The sequence below is a fragment of the Procambarus clarkii genome, chromosome 32 (assembly GCF_040958095.1).
Source record: "Procambarus clarkii isolate CNS0578487 chromosome 32, FALCON_Pclarkii_2.0, whole genome shotgun sequence".
NCBI lineage: Eukaryota > Metazoa > Arthropoda > Malacostraca > Decapoda > Cambaridae > Procambarus > Procambarus clarkii.
Window position 1 is genome coordinate 24,984,853 of NC_091181.1, and position 26,333 is coordinate 25,011,185.

General features: G+C 43.4%; 1 protein-coding gene across 4 annotated transcripts in view; it reads left to right on the plus strand.

The window, feature by feature from the left end:
* Nucleotides 1–26,333, plus strand: part of LOC123759298 (uncharacterized) — a 193,599-nt gene that overhangs the window by 135,238 nt on the left and 32,028 nt on the right. The window contains exons 1-2 of one of the 4 annotated variants that reach the window (XM_045744168.2): nucleotides 18,464–18,604; nucleotides 23,602–23,723. The exons of 1 other annotated variant lie outside the window; for it this stretch is intronic. The gene's annotated coding sequence lies outside the window, so the exon portion shown is untranslated. Of the gene's footprint in view, nucleotides 1–18,447; nucleotides 18,605–23,601; nucleotides 23,724–26,333 lie in introns of those variants that run through there. 2 more of the 4 variants (XM_045744165.2, XM_045744167.2) reach the window with 2 other exon arrangements.

The following is a 26,333-nucleotide window of genomic DNA, read 5'->3' on the forward strand; positions in this document are numbered from 1 at the left end:
AGGTTGGAGAGTGGGTATGGGGACCACTACCACTCACAGGATTGGTGTGGGGTCCACTATCGCACACAGGATGGGTATGGCGTTCACTAACACTCACAGGATTGGTATGGGGTCCACTATCGCACACAGGATGGGTATGGCGTTCACTAACACTCACAGGATTGGTATGGGGTCCACTATCACACACAGGATGGGTATGGCGTTCACTAACACTCACATGATGAATATAGAAACTGACTCGTGGGATTTTATTCATTAAATTGCAGTTAGTTTATTTAAAGATTTCTAATTTACAAATTATAATTAATTCATTTAACAAATTATTTCTTTCAATAGCGGACTGTATGTTATGGAAGTGGAGTGTATGTTTGATTTTCCCACAAGTAGCTTTCTGAGGTGTGATCTGAGGTACAGCATACTATTACTAGAGATTTTGTCTGTTGTACTAGTTGTTGAATTTGGTCTTGTTGGCCCCATAATTTCATAGAGTTAATAACTGGGGTATTGGTTCATAAATTTTGAGCAAATATTCAGTAATAATAGCCTAGGGTTGAATATTCAGTCATTAGGCTAAATCCTACCTTCTTGGAGGTTGGCATATAAAATATTAAAGTGAATATATATATATATATATATATATATATATATATATATATATATATATATATATATATATATATATATATATATATATATATATATATATATTAATATATATATATGTATATATAATATATATATATATATATTAGTATATTTTGGTAGCAGTCTTTCCTGTAGACATATATTATTAAATATGACCGAAAAAGTAAGATTAATAATTCTAACACGAATTTTCTCAATCTTTCGTACATTACGCTTCACTGTTGGAGGTAAATCAAAAATCACTTCTCCAAAATTCATTTTTATTTCTAGTCTGACGCGACACGGGCGCGTTTCGTAAAACTTATTACATTTTCAAAGACTTCACAAATACACAACTGATTAGAACGTATCTCTGATTTTATATCTACATTTGAGTGAGGTGGGAAGGGTGATGTGGCATTAACACAAGACAGAACAGGAGGGGATATTAATAGGGTATTAAAAGTATCAACACAAGACAGAACAGAAACAATGGGTATTGAATAGAAGTGTTTGTAGAAAGCCTATTGGTCCATATTTCTTGATGCTTCTATATTGGAGCGGAGTCTTGAGGTGGGTAGAATATAGTTGTGCAATAATTGGCTGTTGATTGCTGGTGTTGACTTCTTGATGTGTAGTGCCTCGCAAACGTCAAGCCGCCTGCTATCGCTGTATCTATCGATGATTTCTGTGTTGTTTACTAGGATTTCTCTGGCGATGGTTTGGTTATGGGAAGAGATTATATGTTCCTTAATGGAGCCCTGTTGCTTATGCATCGTTAAACGCCTAGAAAGAGATGTTGTTGTCTTGCCTATATACTGGGTTTTTTGGAGCTTACAGTCCCCAAGTGGGCATTTGAAGGCATAGACGACATTAGTCTCTTTTAAAGCGTTCTGTTTTGTGTCTGGAGAGTTTCTCATGAGTAGGCTGGCCGTTTTTCTGGTTTTATAGTAAATCGTCAGTTGTATCCTCTGATTTTTGTCTGTAGGGATAACGTTTCTATTAACAATATCTTTCAGGACCCTTTCCTCCGTTTTATGAGCTGTGGAAAAGAAGTTCCTGTAAAATAGTCTAATAGGGGGTATAGGTGTTGTGTTAGTTGTCTCTTCAGAGGTTGCATGGCTTTTCACTTTCCTTCTTATGATGTCTTCGATGAAACCATTGGAGAAGCCGTTATTGACTAGGACCTGCCTTACCCTACAGAGTTCTTCGTCGACTTGCTTCCATTCTGAGCTGTGGCTGAGAGCACGGTCGACGTATGCGTTAACAACACTCCTCTTGTACCTGTCAGGGCAGTCGCTGTTGGCATTTAGGCACATTCCTATGTTTGTTTCCTTAGTGTAGACTGCAGTGTGGAAACCTCCGCCCTTTTCCATGACTGTTACATCTAGAAAAGGCAGCTTCCCATCCTTTTCCGTCTCGTAAGTGAAACGCAGCACGGAACTCTGCTCAAATGCCTCCTTCAGCTTCTGCAGATGTCTGACATCAGGTACCTGTGTAAAAATGTCGTCAACATACCTGCAGTATATGGCCGGTTTCAAGTTCATGTCGACTAAGACTTTTTGCTCGATGGTACCCATGTAGAAGTTTGCAAACAGGACACCTAGGGGAGAACCCATGGCGACCCCATCTACTTGCTTATACATGTGCCCATCCGGGCTCAAGAAGGGTGCCTCTTTAGTACAAGCTTGGAGTAGTTTCCTCAGAATACTTTCTGGCATGTCAAGAGGAGTACAGGCTGGATCACGATACACTCTGTCGGCTATCATTCCGATTGTCTCGTCCACAGGTACGTTGGTAAACAGCGATTCTACGTCCAACGAGGCTCTTATCCCTGTGGCCCGTGTGCCCCGCAGTAAGTCCACAAATTCCTTTGGAGACTTCAGGCTGAAGGCGCAAGGAACATAAGGAGTCAGCAGGCCGTTGAGTCGCTTTGCCAGTCTGTACGTGGGTGTGGGTATCTGGCTAATGATTGGCCGAAGTGGGTTTCCAGGCTTGTGCGTCTTGACATTTCCATACGCATATCCAGGTTTATATTCCCCAATGATCTTTGGCAGGTGGAGTCCGGATTTCTTGGCGTTTACAGTTTCGATCAGTTTGTTGACCTTTGCTTTTAATTCGGCTGTAGTGTCCTTCGTTACCCTTTGGAACTTAGTTTGGTCAGAGAGTATGATGTTCATTTTCGCCAGATATTCGTCTTTTTTAAGAATGACATATATTGGCGACTTGTCACCTCTCCTGACAACTATCTCCTTGTTCTCACGAAGGCTTTTAGCTGCCGCTTTAAGCTCGGGGGACAGTATGGTGCTTCTGTAGTTGCCTCGATTCTTTCCTCCTTCTGCAATAAGTTCTGCTTGTAAGGTATCTTTGGTAGTGACCTTCTTTTGTGTCTCGAGGTCGAATATGTCGTCCAACAGAATTTCCAACTCTACTTTCCGGGCCATTTCACTCGGTCTGGACATAACATGACAGTTTATGCACAACACCTCGACATCCTCACAGACCAACATCACCTCAGCACTGAAACAAGGATTATCAAGAAACTAACAACATTATATGGAGGACCTATGGCAATTCCACGACCAAGAGATGGCTTCCTGAACCTTGCAGGAATTAACCTCACTGAGGACCAAGTCACTCTCCTAAATCTGGGCATAAACTGTCATGTTATGTCCAGACCGAGTGAAATGGCCCGGAAAGTAGAGTTGGAAATTCTGTTGGACGACATATTCGACCTCGAGACACAAAAGAAGGTCACTACCAAAGATACCTTACAAGCAGAACTTATTGCAGAAGGAGGAAAGAATCGAGGCAACTACAGAAGCACCATACTGTCCCCCGAGCTTAAAGCGGCAGCTAAAAGCCTTCGTGAGAACAAGGAGATAGTTGTCAGGAGAGGTGACAAGTCGCCAATATATGTCATTCTTAAAAAAGACGAATATCTGGCGAAAATGAACATCATACTCTCTGACCAAACTAAGTTCCAAAGGGTAACGAAGGACACTACAGCCGAATTAAAAGCAAAGGTCAACAAACTGATCGAAACTGTAAACGCCAAGAAATCCGGACTCCACCTGCCAAAGATCATTGGGGAATATAAACCTGGATATGCGTATGGAAATGTCAAGACGCACAAGCCTGGAAACCCACTTCGGCCAATCATTAGCCAGATACCCACACCCACGTACAGACTGGCAAAGCGACTCAACGGCCTGCTGACTCCTTATGTTCCTTGCGCCTTCAGCCTGAAGTCTCCAAAGGAATTTGTGGACTTACTGCGGGGCACACGGGCCACAGGGATAAGAGCCTCGTTGGACGTAGAATCGCTGTTTACCAACGTACCTGTGGACGAGACAATCGGAATGATAGCCGACAGAGTGTATCGTGATCCAGCCTGTACTCCTCTTGACATGCCAGAAAGTATTCTGAGGAAACTACTCCAAGCTTGTACTAAAGAGGCACCCTTCTTGAGCCCGGATGGGCACATGTATAAGCAAGTAGATGGGGTCGCCATGGGTTCTCCCCTAGGTGTCCTGTTTGCAAACTTCTACATGGGTACCATCGAGCAAAAAGTCTTAGTCGACATGAACTTGAAACCGGCCATATACTGCAGGTATGTTGACGACATTTTTACACAGGTACCTGATGTCAGACATCTGCAGAAGCTGAAGGAGGCATTTGAGCAGAGTTCCGTGCTGCGTTTCACTTACGAGACGGAAAAGGATGGGAAGCTGCCTTTTCTAGATGTAACAGTCATGGAAAAGGGCGGAGGTTTCCACACTGCAGTCTACACTAAGGAAACAAACATAGGAATGTGCCTAAATGCCAACAGCGACTGCCCTGACAGGTACAAGAGGAGTGTTGTTAACGCATACGTCGACCGTGCTCTCAGCCACAGCTCAGAATGGAAGCAAGTCGACGAAGAACTCTGTAGGGTAAGGCAGGTCCTAGTCAATAACGGCTTCTCCAATGGTTTCATCGAAGACATCATAAGAAGGAAAGTGAAAAGCCATGCAACCTCTGAAGAGACAACTAACACAACACCTATACCCCCTATTAGACTATTTTACAGGAACTTCTTTTCCACAGCTCATAAAACGGAGGAAAGGGTCCTGAAAGATATTGTTAATAGAAACGTTATCCCTACAGACAAAAATCAGAGGATACAACTGACGATTTACTATAAAACCAGAAAAACGGCCAGCCTACTCATGAGAAACTCTCCAGACACAAAACAGAACGCTTTAAAAGAGACTAATGTCGTCTATGCCTTCAAATGCCCACTTGGGGACTGTAAGCTCCAAAAAACCCAGTATATAGGCAAGACAACAACATCTCTTTCTAGGCGTTTAACGATGCATAAGCAACAGGGCTCCATTAAGGAACATATAATCTCTTCCCATAACCAAACCATCGCCAGAGAAATCCTAGTAAACAACACAGAAATCATCGATAGATACAGCGATAGCAGGCGGCTTGACGTTTGCGAGGCACTACACATCAAGAAGTCAACACCAGCAATCAACAGCCAATTATTGCACAACTATATTCTACCCACCTCAAGACTCCGCTCCAATATAGAAGCATCAAGAAATATGGACCAATAGGCTTTCTACAAACACTTCTATTCAATACCCATTGTTTCTGTTCTGTCTTGTGTTGATACTTTTAATACCCTATTAATATCCCCTCCTGTTCTGTCTTGTGTTAATGCCACATCACCCTTCCCACCTCACTCAAATGTAGATATAAAATCAGAGATACGTTCTAATCAGTTGTGTATTTGTGAAGTCTTTGAAAATGTAATAAGTTTTACGAAACGCGCCCGTGTCGCGTCAGACTAGAAATAAAAATGAATTTTGGAGAAGTGATTTTTGATTTACCTCCAACAGTGAAGCGTAATGTACGAAAGATTGAGAAAATTCGTGTTAGAATTATTAATCTTACTTTTTCGGTCATATTTAATAATTATATATATATATATATATATATATATATATATATATATATATATATATATATATATATATATATATATATATATATATATATATATGTCGTACCTAGTAGCCAGAACGCACTTTTCAGCCTACTATGCAAGGCCCGATTTGCCTAATAAGCCAAGTTTTCCTGAAATAATATATTTTCTATAATTTTTTCCTTATGAAATGATAAAGCAACTCATTTCATTATGTATGAGGTCAATTTTTTTTTATTGGAGTTAAAATTAACGTAGATATATGACTGAACCTAACCAACCCTACCTAACCTAACCTATCTTTATGGGTTACGTTAGGTTAGGTAGCCGAAAAAGTTAGGTTACGTTAGGTTAGATAGGTTAGGTAGTCGAAAAACTATTAATTCATGAAAACTTGGCTTATTAGGCAAATCGGGCCTTGCATAGTAGGCTGAGAAGTGCGTTCTGGCTACTAGGTACGACATATATATATATATATATATATAATATATTATATATATATATATATATATATATATATATATATATATAATATATTATATATACATATGTATATATATTTATATAATAAATTATTTGAGTGGTAATCAGTGTCACTATAAGAATTACCTAAAGCTAGCTCTTCATAATCGCCGTTTGATAAATAGCAACTCTTCTTAACACTCAAAGGTGAAATAATTACATATAAATGGATATAATATGGTATAATATAAGATAAGAATATGTACAACACAACTCGTGTTGTTAATGATCCCACCCAATTTAGGGTCTACACAGTTGTTTAAATGGTTGCTAGGCTGAACAGTATTTACTTAAACAATAAATAAGTAATATCCTACCCTATATAAGGGTTGGCACAAGAAAATTAAATATAGTATTGTGCAGGAAAGAGAATGGTGTAACATTTTATTAGTTTTTTATCATTATTTAAAATGATTCTCTTATTTAGAAAAATTTATGTATAATTTTAGTGTTGGTAACCTCTAATCAACCTCTGACATTTAATTAGAATTTATTAATTTATTAGTGACCCCTAACGCAAAATTAATCCACACATTTATTGGATAAACCTTAGTGGTGTGCAGTTATGCTACTATCGTATCAAAATGTACTATTTAGTTATTTAGCTCCTATATTACTTATATTAAGGCTTAGAACTGTGATAGTATAATGTTCAGTAACATTATGCATGCACTGATGTTGAGAATTGAAGAGGTTGGTTACTGGTGTATAAGTCGTCTGTTTCTACTGCTAATTATTTGTTAAATTATTTATGCACTGATTCTTATTATTGATCATAAATATGATCTAGGTTGTAAGGACCAAAACATGTGGGGAAAACCGACTCATGGGATTTTATGAATTTAATTACAATTAGTTTAAAGATTTAATTTATAATATATTTATTTCATTAGCGGACTGTATGATAAAAAAGTGGACCGTATGTTTGATTTTCCCACAAGACGCTTTCTACACAAGAGGGGGGGGGGGGGGGGTTTAATTAAATATATAGCCTATCAATCGAAATTAGCGATTGATAAGAAATTGACTACTAAGTTCTTAATAGATGTTAGACTACAATAATTAGTGAAATTATTTAAAGCCTTATGTGATTAGAAGGCTTCAACATCCAGATATAGGTGTAGAACACATGAGTGGCCAGTCAGACTCGGGTCTCGAGCTCATGATGTCATTGTGTGCAAGCTGGGACAAGATCAGTCAGACACATAGTTGACCCAGAGCCCTGGGACAGGATGGTCGAGATGTGCCCTCGTCCTCGTGACCTAGGCCTAGCCGTATGGCTCAGCCTTTAGTGTGTCTAATAACACAGCTGCGACAGTAACAGGTGTTCAACTATAGTTGATAGTGAGTGGTGGACAGTGTGGGTCTGGCCAGAAATTGAGACAAACATTGCAAGGTGTGACAGTATCGGGGGTTTCCACGAGGGGAGCAGTGTGGGTCCCCTCCCAGGTACCTGGGCCTTATAGCCCCTGTGCCCTCCCTTCCTAACGTCGCGGTCTCCCTGAGTGGCTGGTGTTGTTTACATGAGGAACCTGATAGCTCACCTCCTAGCTAGTGTATATAGTTCTGTATATTGTTTATTTATTCATTTATTTATATATATACAAGAAGGTACATTGGGATTGTGAGGATACATAGCATAGTAATAACATTCTTGTAAAGCCGCGTCCAACAGCCTGGTTGATCAGTCCGGCAACCAGGAGGCCTGGTCGACGACCGGGCCGCGGGGACGCTAAGCCCCGGAAGCACCTCAAGGTAACCTCAAGGTAGGCACATCTGGCCACCACTACAACTCCCGCTCTGGCATGGGTGAGGCTCTACCCCCGGGGACTTCCATCAGTGATGGCGGGAGTGAAAATTCATCGGCAGATGAAGACGGCTACGTATCAGCCAGGAGCAGAACATCTAAGAGACAGGAAAGGAAACGATTATTACAACTACAACTACAATGACAACAGGAACAAACACAACCACAACGAGAGCAGCAACATCATTATTCTGAGGTTGGAAGAAAACGCGCTCAGAGTGGAGACTTGTTTATTTTATAATAGTAAATAATAAATTAATAAATAAATTAATAAATAATAAATTAATAAAATAATAAATAATAAATTAATAAATAATAAATTAATAAATAATAAATTCATAAATTAATAAATAATAAATTAATAAATAATAAATTAATAAATTAATAAATAATAAATTAATAAATAATAAATTAATAAATAATTATTATATTATAATAATATATTAATACTAACAAATAGTATAATGATAAGCAATAATTTTAATGTATCAAATAGCTAATTAGGGTGAATGATAAATAAGTAGTGATTGTAATGCATAACAATAAAGTAGTAAAGAATAATTATAATAATCATTATAATGATAAAGTATTAAATCAATTACAATTAATAGTTACATCTATAGTTTAGTAATTGAACGTTGCTGTATTTGAATTTACACTAACTACAAATCATGTTAATATTTCTTAGCTATCTGCAGGCTTATCACTCTGGGGGTTCCGGCGGAGCACCCCCCCCCCCCCCCCCAAGGATACCGCAAATGCTTAGCAAGCTAGAACAAGTGCCCCCTGAGCCTGCCTGTGCGTCATCCATTTGAAAAGAAAACAGGGGATGTAGAGGATCCCGGGAGGAGGGTGGACGTCGACCACAGCATCAGCAACAGCCAGCCGAAGATGGTGAGTGGCACACCCTAATCTTCTCTACTACAACGGATATGGGATCAGCAGAGAAGTACAGATGGATCATTAACGCCACCTGCACCACATTGAAAGTAGATTTGTAGGTAGCAATGTCGTTTTGTGGGTGTTTGGGACCAGAGCCTTGCAGTTCTTCACAAACAGTAACCATGACTATGAAGGTAAGAGGTTTCAATTGTTGAAAGTAAACTGGCAGAATAAACGGACCAAAATTATAATTAAAAACTACAGTATCCATGCTCCTATTGAGTACATTAGTGAACTTCCCCAGATCATGTGGGTCAAGCGCAACACGGGACCTGGGGGAGTGCCAAAAAATCAAGCAATCGTTATGTGGGAGGGAGATCAAGCAATCGTTATGTGGGAGGGAGATCAAGCAATCGTTATGTGGGAGGGAGATCAAGCAATCGTTATGTGGGAGGGAGATCAAGCAATCGTTATGTGGGAGGGAGATCAAGCAATCGTTATGTGGGAGGGAGATCAAGCAATCGTTATGTGGGAGGGAGATCAAGCAATCGTTATGTGGGAGGGAGATCAAGCAATCGTTATGTGGGAGGGAGATCAAGCAATCGTTATGTGGGAGGGAGATCAAGCAATCGTTATGTGGCACTGTATCAAAAGCTTTACTAAAGTCAAGGTACACAACATCGCAATCCTTACCACTATCAACTGCCTCAACTATGCTAGAGTAAAAAGATAACAAATTTGTTAAACATGAACGGCCATTTATAAAACCATGTTGCGACTCAATTATTAATTTATGTTTTTCAAGATGAAGACGAATTTTATTTGCAATTATAGATTCGAGTAACTTTCCCACAATAGACGTTAGGCTAATTGGTCGATAGTTTGACGCAAGTGATCTATCTCCTTTCTTGAAAACTGGTATCACATTAGCAACTTTCCATAACTCTGGCACTCTGCCTGACTCTATTGTTTTATTAAATATGGTAGACAGTGGGTCGCAAAGCTCCCCTTTGCATTCTTTAAGCACCCAAACAAGTTTGTTTTGACAAACAAACAAGTTTTGACAAGTTTGGCAGGATTGATATAGGTGTGTAGTTGTTAACATCAGTGAGATCACCACATTTGTGGACAGGGATTACTCTCGCTTTTTTTTTTTTTAGAATATCTGGGAATTAGTCGGAAAGGTTTGGAGTTCAAATGACTTGTTGAAGAGCAATGCAATAGCAGGAGCTAAAGATCTGGAGACTTTTTTGTAAATTAAAGTTGGTATCTCCTGGACTTGGTTTTAAGGGAAAGGATTATCTCATTAGCATCAGTGGAATTTGCAGGCGTTAGGTACAGAGACTGTGGATAGTTACCTGTAAGATAGTCCTGAACATCAGTACTGGAAGATGGAATATCATTTGCAAGGGATGACCCAATGGAAGAGAAGAACCTATTGAACTCAATAGCAGTATCAGAGGCTGTAAGCTGACCATTGTTATTGTTTCGTTATTATTCATCCACCACCTCTCTGAATTGGTCGACAGTTGTGAATTGGTGATGTCTTATGTCATGTACTTGCAAGATGCTTGAAAGGATCATTCTAAATCGACTGTTGCACCAAATAGGCAGGTTAGGGGAGGGGGGTCAATGGATTTGTTAAAGGACGAAGCACAGCAAATTGTATAGTTAATTACCTGGCTAATGATACAGCTAAGTACTCTGTATTTGTTGACATCAAAGAAGCTTTCGACAAAGCACAGGGGATTGCGATCCTGGACGAGCTTGCATGCATGGGTGTCAAGGGGAGACTCATGAAATGGATTGAAGACTATCTCACAGGGAGGAAAGCCAAGGTCTGCTTCAGTGGAGCAGTCTCCAGAACAATGAATATGGAACTCGGGACCCCCCCAAGGAGGAGTCTTAAGCCCCACACTATTCAATGTACTTATGAATGCCATTGCAAATATTGATTTTCCGGAAGGAACACAACAAGTGGGATATGCAGATGATGTTCTAATACAAGCTCCCACCTTGGGAAAAATTAAACAGACCATTGAACTCCTCGGAAAGAAATGTATTGAGCTCAGTTTCACTCTCTACAAACAAGACAAAAGCACACTCTCATCACAAGAGGGGAGAAAATGAAGAACTACAAATTAATGGTGTAAGACTTGAATGGGTTGACCACTATCGGTACCTTGGCGTCACTGTCGGCTCTAACACGGGGAAGAAAGAGGAGCTCGACCAACTCATAGGAACATGCAAAAGTCGACTCAGGGCACTGAAAGCCATGACCTGGAATGGGCATGGAGCCTCTATTGTCGCGCTTAAAATGATGTACACAGCCTATGTGCGCTCCGTCATAGACTATGCCGCACCAGTTTTATGCACCTACTCCCAAAGCGATATGAAAAGGCTCGAAAGCATTCAGAATGAAGCCATGAAAATCATTCTAGGAGTTCCAAGAACTGTCAAAACGTTCAGTCTACGAGAGGAGTTGTCCCTCCCCAGTGTTAAAAGCAGAATTAAGGAGCTGAATGCTAAGCTTGCAATTAGGATAGCCAGAGATCCCCATTACAATGATATTGCTAAGAAAAAACTGAGTTCTGTGCTACTTTCAGGGGGAAACAGGAGAATGCAAAAAATGGCATCACAGATCCTGTCTGCTACCTGGAAAAACTTCACCTGCTTGAGCAAGCCCGTGAGCTCTTCCTCGTAGAGAGGTTACCTCCCTTGGAGGATGACTCATGCAGGATTATCATCAGTGAAATGGCAACGAAAAATCCAACATGATACCACAAGAAATGAGGCACAAGTATCTCGAGGAAATATGCAGATGATGTTCTAATACAAGCTCCCACCTTGGGAAAAATTGGCCGATTAATTGGCCAATTAAGCCAATTAAGCCAATTAAGCCAAATTGGCCAATTAAGCTTTAGTCATTAATGTTTTTCCTGCCCGAAACGCTTTGCGTAATAGTGGCTTTAGGCATTGTATGTACTAGCTCTATCTATAAAGCCAACAAACTTTGTAAAATCTCTTTATGTATGTACCTTACCTAAATAAAAATTATTATTATTATTATTATTAAATTTATAAAGAAGCCGGAGATGAACTAGATCAAATCTACACTGACGGGTCATTTAATCCTGTCAATGGAAGGGCTGGTGCAGCATACACTGTAATTAAGGATAATGCTTTCCAACGCAGAAATGAAGAAAAAGCACGTATTGAGAACTATGCCTTTTCAACGCAAGCAGAGCTAACTCCCATTGTTATGGTGTTAAGGTTTCTTGAACGGAACACTAATGGTGCAGTGATTTGCACTGATTCAAAAGCAGCAGTGAAAAGCCTAAGTAAAAATCGGGTAGAAAATCTTGCAATTTAAGAGAGCTGTGAGAGTACTTAACAATCAGGGAAGAGTCGTCAAGTTTCTGTGGATCCCCTCCCATGTTGGAATATGTGGGAATGAACAAACAGATGTGCTGGCTGCTAAAGGCGCTGAAGGAGACCATATTGAATACTTCATACCCAAGACTCTACTACAAATTAGAGGTATTGTCAGGCAACATCACCGTGACAAGGTAACTGAGGAAAGAAGGATAGAAGCACAAACCAGTGAATCTGTACGATGGTACAACATGGTTGCAGCTGGCAATCCCAATCATTATGGACGAAGAGGAGGACGCAGGAGAGAATCAGTAATAGCGAGAATCCGTCTTGGATACAAATATCCATGGAGATACGGAATAGAAACAACTGTTGATCAGCGAAGTTGCAGAATCTGTGATGATAGTGACGGACACCGCCTTGACCACTATCTACGTGAATGTGAACACCTGAGAGACATTAGATGTATGTGTAGAATAATAAACCCCACTTTGTTTGAATTAGGAAAACACTACTTGTCAAATATTGATACTGTTCTTAAAAGATTCCCCCATTTTGCACCCGCATGAAATGTTGTTGTTGTGTTGATTTAGGGGCGACGACGATCGTGGGATCGGATGCGCCCTGGCTGCCCAATACCGGGAAATAGCGGAGGATGGGGTCCCTATAGTCTTTTTAGGCCATAGACCCTACAATCTCCTCGGGCCACAAATTTTACAGTCTCTTCAGGCCACGGACATGACGGATGAAGTGGAAGGATGTCATGACGGACGTCTTCGTCTCTCGCACCTGCCCCGTCAAGGAGAACGGGAACTGTGAGGCGGGGAATATTCAGCCTACGAACAGCACTCTGTAGTCTGACGTGAGCGCTATGAAATCGAGGGCAGTGAAGAAGGTGCTCCACTGTATCCTCCTGGGTCGGACACCACTGGGGAATCTACCAGCCGTAGACGATGGAGATGTGCGGCCAGGCAGGTGTGCCCAATCCGGAGATGAGTGATGGCAGTGTCGAGGAGTCGAGAATGATGACGAGTCCATGGACGCGGGGTAGAATCCTACCGTAGACCCACCAGAGAGGAGGACCTGAGTGCTGGCTCCATCATTGCCTCCCAACTCGCGAGGCAAGCCGCCCGGAGTTGCGGTCCTTCACCGTGACCTCCAAGTATCCAGAGTATAAGGAGGCTCGTAGGTCTGCAAAAATTAAAGGGGCCAAACCCTCTAAATCTCTCTTCCGACGAGGAGGCTTGGAAAAGTCCACAGAAACCCGAATGAGTTCTTCTGCCCACGGAGGCACCGGTGAGATGATCGGGCCAGGGGTAAGTACAGGGACGGGAAGGGAAAACTGTGAATATGCATCAAAGGCCCGGACGACGAAAGGCAACTGACGGCGTCTGGAGTGTCCAGCCGGCACATTCCACCAGTTAGCCTCGAGCTGGAGGCGAGTAAGTGGATGGGTAGCAGGGAGACGCACTATCCGTTGAAGTTGGCGGCAGTGGGCGAGAAGACGTTGAAAGCTCAGGGGCCATAGCCCCGACTCGGCATGGAGAGAAAGAACTGGCGAGGAGGGCATAGCTCCTAACGCTGAGCGAAGGGCACCATTTTGAATGGGATCCAGCCTTGCCAAGACAGATGCTGCTGCTGAGCCATAGACTTCACTCGCATACATGATCTTGCTACGAATGAAGGCCTTATATAGAGCTAGGAGCGACTCCCGTGAAGCCCCCATGCCGCCCCAGAGACCCGTTTCATGATGTTCACGCAACGAAGGCATGAGGCCCGAAGGTAATCGACATGATGCCTCCACGTCAGCCGAAGGCTATCTAGAATGACCCCCAGCCACCTATGTTCGGTAGCAATCGGGAGACGACAGCCCCCGAGGGTTACCACTGGCTGGTCTGGTAAGAGGGTCCAGGTGAAGCTCATGACGCAACTTTTCACAGGGTTAATGGAGAGCCCCTTCCCCAGCACAATTGCTAAGAACACAGTCACGGCATTTTGCAGGGAGCCTTGTGCCTCTAGGAGAGTGTCACCATCCGCCACGAGGGTTACATCATCGGCATAGGCTAAAACCTGGACCCCCCGGAATACAGGGAGATCAGACAGAAGAATAGATAATAGTAGTGGGCTCAGAATCGCTCCCTGAGGGACACCACGCGAGACAGGGCGAGACGTAGAGACGACTCCACCAACCGCCACTTTGAATGAGCGGCCCTGTAGATAGTTTTGGAACCACCTTAACGCCGGACCCGAGAGACCTAGTCGAGCCAGACTCTGAAGGACAGCAGAATGAGAAGCAGAGTCAAATGCACTCTTGATGTCAAAGAATGCTGTAAGGAGCACTCTTCTCCGGCGATAAGTGTCCATTATTCGATGTTCCAAGGAGAGGAGGCAGTCCATCGTGCTTCTTCCCGGCCGAAATCCACTGATACCCTCAGGTAGGAGACCTGAGGTTTCCACCACCCATTGTAGCCGGGTGCGAACAAGACGTTCCATCAGTTTCCCGAGACATGGAAGCAAACTTATGGGCCGATATGAACTCGGGACAGACGGATCCTTCCCTGACTTGGCCAATGGTAGAAGAATGGCATGTTTCCACGGGGCAGGGAAGACACCAGAGGACCAGCAGGTGTTGTAGAAGTAAAGGAGGTGGGACTGAAGGATCTTGGGTGCCCTCCGAACAAATTCATATGGGACGTTGTCTATCCCTGGCATAGTGCCCGACCTAGAGAGTGACAGAGCGTCCTTCAGCTCAACAGATGTAAATGGGCGATCCAGATCCTGAGCTAGTCCTATACCCTGTCGGGAGCCCCAACCTATGGAACTCAGAGAGGAGCGGAGAACGGTAAACATCTTCAAAGTGGTCAGCCAAGAGTTCGGCTATTTGTACTTTCCCCAGGCCCCCATTACCACTGGGGTCTCTGAGTGGGATGGTAGGCCGGGAGTACCTACCTGTCATCTTACGAACAAAGGCCCAGGCTCCCGCAGAGGAGGAGTCGAATCAGAGAGAGGCACAGTAATCAGCCCAGGCCTTGCGTTTGGCAAGGAGGACGCCAGGTGTAGACTGTTCGTCTACACCTGGCGTCCGCCCTGCGGAAGGTCTGCCACTGCAGTGGAGTAGGGTGGCACCGCCACGAATTCTACGGACGTCGCCGGTCCAGTACTGCCTGCCGACATTCAGGAGTCCACCACGGTGCCCCACGGCGGGAAGGATTGGTTGTCTGGCCACTAGTCCTCCTGAAATACCGAGAGCCTACACTGAAGAGGGACTCGGAGAGAGCATATGCTGACCCATGGAGATCTGCAGTAACTGGGGGAAGGGTCAACCAGTCATCCGCCTCATAGCCATGCCACTCCTCTTCCGAGAAGATCCATTTGGATCTTCGGGAGGTCAGAGCTGGACGAACAGTGCCCCCGAAGGAGATGACGATGGGCAGGTGATCACTACCCAGGTACGGCCCGGTTCATATCTGCGCCATCGTGAAGGGGCCTCTTCCAATGCAAAGATCGAGCGTTGAAGTATGGCCATTTAGCGGGTCTATCCGAGTTCCCAAACCTGGCGGCGTCAGTAAGGAGAGGTCTGGGGAGTCAAGGAGAAACTGAAATAGGGCTTGGCCAGCCATGTTGTGGTGGCGACCAAATAGCATGGGTTGCCATGATGAGTGCCGAGCGTTAAAGTCACCCATGACGAGGCAGGTGTCTGTGATCTGACCAAAATAGTGTTCTAGTTCCTTCTTCGTTACCGGTAGACAGGGGTTATACAGAACTCCAAAGGTGCCCCACCCATGGGAGAGGGCGACCTTCACTGCCATGAATTCTAAATGTCCACCCGGGAAGGAGTGAATCCGGAGCAGGGAGCTGGGAACTGAGTCCCTGACCAAGAGGGCAAGTCCCCCTCCACCCCGTACTGGCCGATCTTGTCTATAGACCGAATACCCCGGCACCGTGAAGGAAAGATCATCTGTAAGCCAAGTCTCACAGAGTCCCACGATCAACGGTGGTGCGCTAGCAATAAAATTGCGTAGAAATTGCGTCTTCTTAAAAAGGGAGCCGGCATTCCAAAACACCACAGTATCCTCAGGATGGGGCGCCATATTATCCTTGAAATACAACAGCTAACTTTTTGACCACCAGTGCACAGACGTCTCCAAAGGGAGAACCACTAGAAAAAGCCATAAAACCCTCATACAAAGTAAGTAAAATGTGTGGTATCAATGACTGCCAGTCCAGAGGATGTTGATCTATGCTTCTCTCAGCCTGACGGAAGCGGTGATCGGCTCGCGAACTCTCTTGACGGCGTCTGCGACTGGTGGGAGCCTCACTCTGGGCCTCATGTTCCCCCGGTGTCACAATCCCTTGGGAAAGTGCCTGGGGGACCAGAGGATCATCAGGACTGTCTGTCGGAGCAGTACCTCCTGATCGATGGGTGTGTCGACGACGCCGGTGTTGGCTTCTTAGGGGAAAGGCAGGAGGGTGACGAGTGCCAGGCTCCGGCCGAGACTGAGCGTCCATGTCTGTATCCGTGGATGAGTTTCCGTCAATGTCAAGGCTACCCAGGAGGGAAAATCGATTAGCAACCTGGGCATATGGGGCATGTGACTGGGACAGGCAAGAGCGTCTGCTAGTTACTACTTGTGAAGAGGCCCGACCAGGGGGAACCTGGAGGCGAGAAGAAGCGATAGGCTGATTGAGGGCGCGCAACTTCTGGAACAGCTCATGTCGAGGTGTCCCCGCTGTTTTATAATCGATGTCCAACTGGAGGGCCTGAAGATATACAGGGCAACTCTTGGACGTAACCTTATGATGGCCATGGCATAAAACGCAGCGAGGTGCAGCAGAGCACCCACTGTTATCTCTGTCTGTATGGCCTGTTTTGCCGCAGTTTGCACAACGTGCTGCATTACGGCGGGTCAGGCGACTGTGGCCCAATAGATGACAAGCGTAACATCGTAACACAGGGAAATTGTAGTGCTGAACCTGATACGAGGTCCTGTGTAGTGCCACTCGGTCAGGGAGGTGCCCATCGAATTTTACACGGACCATGGATGTCGACCCTGCTGCTCCGCGAATCATGGTAACTTCCAATAATCTCGCTGATGCACCCCCTAATACCTGCAGAGCGGCCTGGATGTCATCCACATCTATACTCTGGCCAATTGGGCCAATCTTCCCATACCGGGCCGAGACTCCTCCTCCTGCGACAATACCTGTCGGCACCTGACAGGCCAGTCCCCCAACTTAATAATGTCGGATACACAGATGTGTGAGAGCCTCCTTTCTGATATGTAGCTTCAGTGCTGCACCCCTACCCAGGGTACGTATGGTGTCAGGCAGGTAATGTGGCCACAATACGGAAGCCTCAATTGCTGCACCTAAGGTACGAGGATTTGCAAACACACACTGACCTGATTCTGACTGGATTAGGACCACCACAAACGAGGAACGGGGTACCACAAGACTAAGGTCTTCTGAAGGGGAAGACATCCTCTTAGCATCTCGCTCTGGGGCAGCATCAGCCGACTCATTTTCCAGCAGACGTTTTCCTCTCTGGGACTTGCTGTCAACATCCATGGCGCCCCCGCTCGGGGAGGCGTCCATTAGGGAGGCTCCGGCCTCCCCCGGTCCTGTGAGCCCCTGGGTAGCTACAGTGAGCACACACTGGCCCAAAGAAGCCAGCTGAATTCAAAGATGAGTTCCAGGTAAGGTGTGGAAAGAAAGTCCAGCCAGGAGCGTTCAATCCCCGCGCAAAGATGGCCGACCTTCGGGCGGCTTTCCCCCACCGCAAGATAACGTAAGCTTTTAAGGGTTGCCAGATGTTAACCTTCTTGTTTGAGGAGCTGTTCACTTAAGCCAGTTAACAAGTCCCAGCTGTGTCTGAGTACAAGTGACAGGATGAACAACCCAGCGGGGTTTCTTCCTTTTGGGGAGTGTTGTACATGCTGCTATTGCAGTCTAATTTGCATTATGTCCACTCACAAGATGAGTGGCGCTGCCCAATAAACTCGCCCTCGGGGCAAAACTTAAAAAAAAAAAAAATCATAAGTGAACTAAACTAAACTAAACCGGGCTAAACACCTTACAGGAAAAGAGTTATGTGATCTCTGTTATTGCCGTTTATCAAAAATTAACTTTACCCAGACATGCATTATTTTAGTTAGTTTATCTGCATGTTTTTTAATTGAAGCCAGCCTGTGTTGCCAAGACGTGCGCTGGGGAGTCGACGCTCGCTAGGCAGCGTTTGCTCTGTTATTGTTTACCTGAGTTAGTCAGACGCTGGCTGCCACGAGGCGATGTTGTCGTCTTCACAGAGTCAAGAAAAACTTCATAAGAGAAATCATTATAGAGGGAAATAGGTTTGACAAGTAATACTTAAATCATAAAGAAAAAGCGTAAGGAGGTGAAACCTTCCAACACTGCATGTAAGTCTTATCGTGTAGTGGCCCCGTTAGAGGAGTGGTATGTATAATAGGTATATAAAAATTAATTCGTTATGTTGGGGGATAGGCAGCCGTTGTATATAAATCATTACAATACTAATATGCAATAAGTTTTGGCATTTATGACTAATGTGGGTAGGTGGTTCTATGGGTTTGTAACCCTCTGGGTGAAAAAGCATCTCATGTTTTTTTGTCCTTCATGGTGGCTTGCTGAAGTTGAAACCATTGTTACTTGTTTGTGTTACATCTTACCTTATGTAAGGGAGTCGGTCGGCCAAGCGAACAGAACGCTGGACTTGTGATCCTGTGGTCCTGGGTTCGATCCCAAGCGCCGGCGAGAAACATTGGGCAGAGCTTCTTTCACCCTATGCCCCTATTACCTAGCAGTAAAATAGGTACCTGGGTGTTAGTCAGCTGTCACGGGCTGCTTCCTGGGGGTGGAGGCCTGGTCGAGGGCCGGGCCGCGGGGACACTAAAAAAAGCCCCGAAATCATCTCAAGATAGACTCAAGATGTAGAAGTCTGGATCAACATCCTCCAAATTGTTCAGTACTTTAAAAGCTTTGATGATATCAGCTCTGTCATGTCTGGTTTGCAATGTTGTTAGCCTTGAGGCCATCAACCTGTCCTGGTATGAGAGTTGACAGTTCTGGAATGATTTTTATTGCCCAGTGCTGACCTTTCTCCAGTGCAGCAATGTCTTTGTTGATGAGGTCTCCATGATTGGATGCAATAATTCAGGTGGGGGCACACCAGAGTTGAATAACTACCATTTTGTCCTTATAGTCAAAGGTACGTTGACTATTCCTAGAATTTGATAGCTTCGTTTTACTGCCGCTTCCACTAATTTTGCAACTCCGTCAGTCAGTCTCCGTCAACTCCGTTGCAGTCTCCGTGGTGTAGTGGTAAGACACTCGCCTGGCGTTCCGCGAGCGCTATGTCATGGGTTCGTATCCTGACCGGGGAGGATTTACTGGGCGCAATTCCTTAACTGTAGCCTCTGTTTAACGCAACAGTAAAATGTGTACTTGGATGAAAAAACGATTCTTCGCGGCAGGGGATCGTATTCCGGGGACCATAGGATTAAGGACTTGCCCGAAACGCTACGCGTACTAGTGGCTGTACAAGAATGTAACAACTCTTGTATATATCTCAAAAAAAAAAAAAAAAAAAAAAAAAAAAAACTTTCCGTGAATAATAGATTCTGACTCTATGGTCCTATTCTTCATCAATGTGCTGTTAATTTGGTAGTTGTGGCATTGGGTGTTATGCCCTACATGCAAGATTTTGTATTTTACAGTATTAACACTTTCTGCTGATGAGGACTCCGCCCGGAGTCCTGTTTCGCCTCACCGCTTCCGCATGGTGGACATAAATTTATGTCCTCTTTTAAAATATTTGTATAAAATTCAATTTTAATCCGATTTACTTTGGGTTTGTTTCAAACTGCGCGCCATGAGGCTCTCTTTCTCACCACTAGGCTGCATGGTACAATAAGTTCATGAAAGGTGTGGACCACTTCGATCAAATGGTATTACCATTTTACCCGGAAAACTCACAAGTGGACCTAAAAGATAACGTTTTATTTCCTGCAAATGGCTTTGCATAATGCCTTTGTTTTGTACAAATAAAACACAACTGATCAAAAAAAGCTAACATTGCTACAGTTCCACGAGGTGGCAAATTGGGCCCTATTGTGCTGGGACCCGGAAGATTTGCCTCAAACAGCAACAGTATCTCAACACTTGCGGCACGCTCCAGACATAAATGATGACACAGGTCCTGCCTATGCTGACGCCATGCAAACTCCTGGACCATCTGGTGTGAGGCGGCCCTTGTTCACTTCAACACCTCAAGCTGAAGCAGCAACCGAATCAGAACCCGAGATGTCTGGCACACTGCCATTTGACGAGAAGGTTTTGTCAGATGACTTTGACTCAAATGTTGAACCTCCAGCGATTCAGTTGATTCTGAAAATCGCATGAACTACAAACTGAAACGAGTATTTTGATACCAGAATGAACACTGTATCACATAAACTGCCATAAGTAGACTCGAACCTTCATAGATTTTTTTTTGGATGTAGCGTGTGTCTGCACGAGTGTCCCAAACGGGTTGCAGGTGGGTGACTTTAGCCGTTTATACTGGTAATGCTTCCCCCATATCGTGTATTATATGCATATGTCTGTTTAGGGAATTTTATTCCGATCAATGTACAACCAAAAATATCTGTGTGCAACAAGTATAAACTTGACAAACATAACAAAAGTAAAAACATTTCGTGTGTGTTTGACGCTCACTGATATGTTCCAGCGTTGTTTTATATTTGGCGCTATTCTATCTTACGCTTTGTTGATCTTTTTTACCTACGGGCTCATAGAACATTCTATTGCGAACACATTGACACAAAAATGAATGACGTACATAGAAAAATAATGTCAGGAGAGTGAAATAAGTATAAACTTTCAAAGCGCCGTATCGCACATGTGTCGTCCCGTCACCGATACCGGGTAACAATTTCACCACTTCCCACACTCTTGTGGGTGGGCCGCAATCATTATTCTACGTTTATATTCATATCACCGTGTTGGGAATTTCATTGCGAGTCCATTGATATCAAAATTAACGCTGTAGGACAAGTGTGGAGGTGATAACAATCCCAAGAGTAAAAACATTTTGTTGCTGTTGGGCGCTCACGGCGAGTCATCTTCGTAGTTATTTATTTGGTGCTGGTATCCCTATATGTTTCGTGACTTTTTTTACTGATGTTCTTCTAGAGAATTTTATTGCGAACACGTTGGTACCAAAATGAAATACGTAGCTCGAGAACTAAGGTCAGGAGAGTAAAAAGAGTATACACATTGTTGTTTTTACGCTTACGCGGCAAAAACGCCGCGCGCACATACCGCTTTTTTTTTTTACCATCCCAGGGGGCGCGAAAGTGTTAAAAAACATTTGAGTCTTCTGACTATTGGTAGAGTTCATGTAGATCTCTTTGTAAGACCTCAATTTCATTTTCACTTCCAACTTTACCACAAATCTTAGTATCCTCTGCAAATTTGATGATGTGGTTTGTAAATTTTCATCTGTCATTGATGTACTGTATATGAAAACAAATTTTGGCCCCAAAATGGACCCTTGTGGTACCCCCCCGCTCACCACAATTCTCCAGTCAGATTAATTTCCGTTTAGTGTGACCCTTTGTTTTATTCATTCTAGTAGTCTACCATTTATTCCATGTGACTGCAATTTCCTTCCTAGTCTTCCATGTGGTACCTTCTTAAAAGCTTTATCAAAGTGTGTGTATACTACATCTACTGGAAGTCTGTTGTCTGAGTAGCTGGTTACCATTTTAAAATATGTGAGTAGGTTTGTAATGCAGGATCTATTTTTAAAACCTATGTTGCAATGGTTTTACAAGATTGTTCACTTTGAGATGGTGAATGATTTTCTTGAAGGATTCTCTCCATGAGCTTGCAGATCTGTGATATCAAGCCGATTGAATGGTAGTTTTCTGCCAAACTCTTTCTGCATTTTGTTTTTTTTAAATAGGGGTGACATTTGCATATATTCAATCTAGGGGCACTATCCCTTAGTCCAGAGATTATCTGAAAAGGAATTTCAGTGATAGGCATAGTTCATCTGTCAATTCCTTTATGACTTTGTGTAATTACCTAAGTGTAGTTACAGGATGAGAGCTACGCTTGTGGTGTCCCGTCTTCCCAGCACTTTTTGTCATATAACGCTTTGAAACTACTGACAGTTTTGGCCTCCACCACCTTCTCACTTAACTTGTTCCAACCGTTTACCACTCTGTTTGCGAAAGTGAATTTTCTTATATTTCCTTGGCATCTTTGTTTAGTTAATTTAAATCTATGACTTCTTGTTCTTGAAGTTCCTGTATGTGCCTGCAGATTCAAGCTATTAGCTCTTGGATCCCACCTTTCTAACCAATCTATTTTTCCTCTTATGTCTACTATAGTGGTGCCTCGACTTAAAATTTTAATCCCAGAGATGGGTCCAAGTCAAAACATCGTAAGTCGAAACAAATTTTCCCACAAGAAATAATGGGAATTGAATTAATCCATTCCACACCCCAAAAATATTAACTTTAAAATACATTTTATACTGAATACTGTACAATTTTTTTCTCTATCTGAAGGTTATCTTGAGATGATCTCGGGGCTTGACGTCCCAGTGGCCCGGTCCTCGACCAAGGCCTCCTTTTTGTTACACACCCCCCGGGAAGCAGCCCGTAGCAGCTGTCTAACTCCCAGGTACCTATTTACTGCTAGGTAACAGGGGCATCGGGGAGAAAGAAACATTTTACCCATTTGTCTCTGCCTCCACCGGGGATCGAACCCAGAACCTCAGGACTACGAATCCGAAGCGCTGTCCACCCAGCTGTCAGGCGCCCTTGTGTAACTAACTACAATACAGTTCATATGTTTATCTTACCTTTATTGAGAACTCTTGTTGGCGTATGGAAGATGATGAAGACGGGGGAGGAGGAGTGATGTTACTGTTTGGAAGGGGAGTCCCCTTACATTATAACATCAGGCAGTGATGACTTCTCTGGGGGTACACTCTCGCTTATGTTTTGGTTGCATACCACTAGGGCCTGTTTGTAGTTCACTGTTTGTTTGTCTCATTAAAAATTTGTCCATGGAGATTTGTTTTTCCCTTCATTTTAACATTTGTCTGCAGTGATGCATCACAGTGTCAATGAAAAGGTTAAGGCAACGGCCCACTGCAGCTTGATTTGAGCGAGTCGTTTCAGCAAAAGTTTGCAGTTCTTCCCACGCTGCACACATTTTCTTAATTTTTGAGGAAGGGACATTATGTACTGCCTCTATGGACATGTGTTTTCATATGTTGAACCTTACCACTGACTTTCTTGGGACTCATGATGTGATATATAATAATTTCCTTTATGTTCAAAAAACAAAAAATCACCAAAATAATGGAATTTCTTACAAGCGTGATCGTCACTAAGCGAGCGGCTCTGGTATACTGAGGCAGGTCGGCCCGTACCACCAGGAAACATGCACTTGGTCGACTCGAACGTGTATCACTGAAGATCATAAGTCGACGACACGATCGTAAGTTGAGTCGCATTTTCCTACCAAATTTACATCTTGACTCAAAAAAATCATAAGTCAAGGTGTCACTATACATACACAGTACTGGTATTTCTCTAATACAGTGTGCGTGCACACACCCCCAGGAAGCAGCCCGTAGCAGCTTCTAACTCCCAGGTACTTACTGCTGGGCAAACAGGTGCATCAGGGAGAAAGAAACTGCCCATTTTGCTTGAATCTGTGTCCTCTTGTTCGTGAAGTTGCTGGTTTCAGGAATTCGTCTTTGTAAATTTGGTCGATTCATGTTAATACTGTATTTTGTAGGTGGTGATCATATCACCTCTTTTTCTTCTATCTTTTAGTTTTGGCATGTTTAATGCCTCTAGTCTCTCTTTGTAACTACAGGCATACCTCAGAATAAGAGTTTAATCCGTTCCTGGAGACGCCTCGCCTTCCGAAAACTCGCATTCCGAAGTTAATTTCCCCATAAGAAATAAAGGGAAATGAATTAATCCGTTCCTGACTACCCCAAAAACCCCACATCAAACTAAATTTTTATACCTAATTTACCTAATTCATCTAAATAAACCTACAAAACTGTGTTCCAATTACTACTTACCTTGCTGTCGAGTGCTGTAGGCGTATGGAAGATGGTGAGGAGGGGGGAGGAGGAGAGGAGTTACTGTTTGGAAGGGGAGTCCCCTTCCGTAATCACATCACATAACCCCATGCCTTGTAACACTATGGATACCACTTCTCTTTCTAAATTTTTCAAACCAGCCCCTGCTTGCCTTAAACTCTTTCTTATCTGCATCACTCGTTGCAGGGGTATTCTTTAGAAGGTCTTCGTGCAACACCCTGGCTTTCTCACAAATAATGGCCTCCGAAACACTATCACCCCTCAACTCCTTGTCGTGTATCCAAATTAATAACAACTTTTCCACTTCTTCAAGTATTTGTGGTCTTTGTGCCGTTAATGTTCTTACTCCTTTTGCCACTTTAGCACCCATAATCTTATTTTTCTTCTTAAGTATAGTGCATATTGTTGATGTGGCTTTGTTGTACTGCCTACAAAGTTCAACAACACGTGTACCGTTCTCATGCTTCCAAATGATCTCTTGTTTCTCCTCTATTGTCATCCTCACATGAGCTTTCTGGCCTTTATCCTTACCACTGGCTTTCTTGGGACCCATGGTGAGATATATAATAACAAATTGTATAGACAAATCACCAAAAATCCAACAAAACACTGAAAATCCGCGAGAAGAATTGATGTGGGGGTAGTCACTGAGCGCGAGACAATGGTAAACTGAGGGGCGGAGGGGCGACGATCGCCGAACCACCACGCGCTAGGTCGGCCTGTACGCGTATCAACAAACTCGCGTCCCAAAGTAACCCTCGCCTTCTGAGACAAATTTTTGGAGTAAATACTGCTCGCCTTCCGAAAACCTCGCATACAGGGACAATCGCATTCCGAGGTACCACTGTATTGTTTTTCAGTTTCGGAAGCCATTTTGTAGCATGCTGCTGCACCTGTTCCAGTTTCCTTGTGTGCTTCTTGAGATTTGGGCACCATACATCTGCTGCGTATTCCAGTTTTGGTCTCACAAAAGTCATTAACACTTTATTTAATATTTCACCATCAGTATAATTAAAAGCAAGTTTGAAGTTGAAAAGCGACGCATATGCTCCTCTCAGTGTTCTTTGTGTTCCTCTTTTTTTTTTTTTTTTTCAGGGATATTCCTGCATGGCCTTAAGCCTCTGGCTGGCCCACTAAGTGTTGCTTGTTTCTGTTTTACTTGGGCGGAGTATGAGTATTTATTACTCGTATGGTCGCTTCAGTAAAATTTTGCCACATGTGTTTAACACCTTCTTCTGCTCTGTTGAATCTAAGTTGAAATCTTAATGGGTTTGTAACTGTGCACTGTGTTAGATAATGTTCCAGTGGTCTGTCGGGCATTTCTCCACAGTGCTGACATTTCCTCTCATCTTCCGGAACCTGTAAGCCTAGTTCCTCTGGTGACAGCTTACCATCCAAACCACTCCCTAGTCTCATTCTTTATTAGAGGTCTGTAATTCCTTTCCACATAATTTGTAAATAGTGTGTGGTTTATTTTATCCGATTCCACATGACATAACATGGCATTTATTCACATTAAATTCCATTTGCCACTTGATGCTCCAAGCACTTATTTTATCTAGATCAATTTGAAGGGCATTACAATAGTCTGCCTCTCCTATCTTCCCCAGTATCTTAGCATCATCTGCAAATATGTTCATATAATTCTGTATTCCTGGTAGATGGTGTATGTAGACGATGAACTTTACTGGTGCAAGACCTGGACCCTGTGGTACTCTGCTAGTAATGTTCCTCCAGTCAGATACATTGTCTCTGATTACTGCCCTCATCTGTCTGGCAGTTAAAAAAATTTAATCCATGTCGGAAGTCTCCCAGTCACCTGTCTAGCATGTTTCAGTTTCCAGAACAGCCTCTTGTGTGGGACTCTGTCAAAAGCCTTTTTTAGGTCCAGATAGATACAGTCAACCCAACCACCTCTTTCCTGTAGTATCACTGTGGCTCTATCATAAAAACGAAGTAGATTTGTTACACAGGATCTTCCTGTTCGAAAA